Source organism: Microtus ochrogaster, chromosome 5, assembly GCF_000317375.1.
Source record: "Microtus ochrogaster isolate Prairie Vole_2 chromosome 5, MicOch1.0, whole genome shotgun sequence".
Classification (NCBI taxonomy): domain Eukaryota; kingdom Metazoa; phylum Chordata; class Mammalia; order Rodentia; family Cricetidae; genus Microtus; species Microtus ochrogaster.
The window spans coordinates 74,295,165-74,297,467 of NC_022012.1; positions in this window are offsets into that span (position 1 = coordinate 74,295,165).

Sequence of the window (2,303 nt, forward strand, 5' to 3'; positions counted from 1 at the left end):
AAGAGCAGGCAATGCTCTTAACCTCTGAGCCATTTCTCCAGCCCCCAGTAAACTATATCCTTATATATGAACAATAAACCATGTAAAGGCATTTTTTAAATTTAAGATTGAGCTGGACGATGGTGGCACATACCTTTAACCCCAGCACTCAGGAGGCAGAGGCAGGTGGATCTCTGTGAGTTGGAGGCCAGCCTGGTCTACTAGAGCTAGTTCCAGGACAGGCTCCAAAGCTACAGAGAAACCTTGTTGTGAAAAACAAAAGAAAAAAATTAAGATTGAACTTTTAAAAATAGAACATTGGTGTTTATTGACATTATATTCACCACCAAGGTCTTAATCTAACACGGTATGTGTAAGACCTCTACATAGAAAACCAAAAGCTACTAGATTAAATGGAGGAACATTCCTTGCTGGAAGATGACAAACTTCAATATGTAATTCTCTGCAAAGTGATTTACAGATCTGAAAGATCATAATCCTATCACATTTTTTGGTGTAAATTGCCATGCTAATTCTAAAATTAAATGGGTTACAAAGAACCAAGAAAATCTAGGGGATTTTTTTTTTAATTTTTACTTTATGTTCATTGGTGTTTTGCTATGGGTGTCAGGTCCCCTGAAACTGGAGTTACAGACAGTTGTGAGCTGTCATGTGGCTCCTGGGAATTGAACCCGGATCCTCTGGAAGAGCAGTCAGTGCTCTTAACCACCGAGTCATCACTGAGCCATCTCTCCAAACCCTAGGGCTTTTATTTTTTAATGTGTGTTTTATGAATGTAGGTGATGTGTGCGCCGGTTCCCACAGAGGTAAGAATGTTATGAGCTGCTCAACATGGGGTTTGGATTCTAACTTTTGGCCTCTGTAAGCACAGGAAGTGTTGAAGTGTTCTTAGCCATTGAGCCATCTCCCCAGCCCCAGTGCAACCTTTTCTTCCTTTCTTTCTTTCTTTCTTTCTTTCTTTCTTTCTTTCTTTCTTTCTTTCTTTCTTTTTCTATTTTTCTGTTTTTTATTTTGAGACAGGTTTTCTTTTTCACTCTGCAGACTAGGTTAGCCTCAAACTCAGAGATTCTTCTGCCTCCCAGGTGCTGGGTTTAAAGGTGTGTGCCACCACTGACCGGTGGCTCCAGTGCAATCTTAAAAACAAAAAACAAAAGAGAGAGAGAGAGAGAGAGAGAGAGAGAGAGAGAGAGAGAGAGAGAAAAGAGGGGAGACACGAGAAAGTGAGACAGACACACAGACACAGAGAGACAGACAGACTACCAGACATCATACCTTTAATCTAGCACTTGGGGAGAATCTCTGTGTGTCGAAGGTCAGTCTGGTCTACATATTGAGGTCTGAGACAGTTAGGGCTACAGAGTGAGACCCTTTCCCCAAAACTAAAGAAAACAAACAAGCAACAATAAAACTGCCCAGCCAACAACCAACAAACAGAAAAAATAAGTGCGGTAGTGACACAAGGCCCTTCAAAAGGTCCAAAGGATGAAACCAACCAGAGACGCCACACCACACAGAACCCTGATTGGTGATAAAAGTGTGCTCTGCAGAACAGTGGAAAAGACCTCTTAGTAAATGTTCTGATCAACCTGACGTCCACTTTGAGGGCAAAATGAAACAGTCTTGTGTCTGAAGGTGCAGGGCAGTGGTAGTACACTTGCTTAGTGTAAATGACCTTCAGAACTGGAGAAAAATGACCTCTACTTCACACCATACACTAATTTCAATCCTGCAATTCTAGACGCAAATGGCAGAGTGAAACAACAGAGCTCTGGCACACACCTTTAATCTCAGCACAAGGGGGCAGGCAGAGGCAGGCGAGTATCTGTGAGTTCAAGGCCAGCATGGTCTATATGGCCAGTTCCAGGCCACTCTTGGCTACACAAAGAAACTGTCTCAGAAAAAAACAAAACAAACAAACAACAAAAAACGCCCCACAAAACAAAACACAAACAAAAAAACAAATATATATTTCCATATATATATACAATGTATAACATATATGTTATTTTTTAATTTTAAAAAAAGCATACTTATGAGTGTTTTACCTGCCTGTGTGTTATGTATATGTGTGTCATCTAGTGCTTTTCAAGACTAGAAGTCAGCATCAGATGCCCTGGAATTGGAGTTACAATCGTAAGCCACCATGTGGGTGCTGAGAACTAAACCCAGGTCCTTTGAAAGAGCAGGAAGTGTTCAAAACAGGTTAGTTAGTCATCTCTCTACCCAAAACAAACACTTCTTTTCTATTGGTTTGTAAGGTGTTCACTTTTACTAAACTGGTCTCAAGTCAGTGTGCAGGTGAG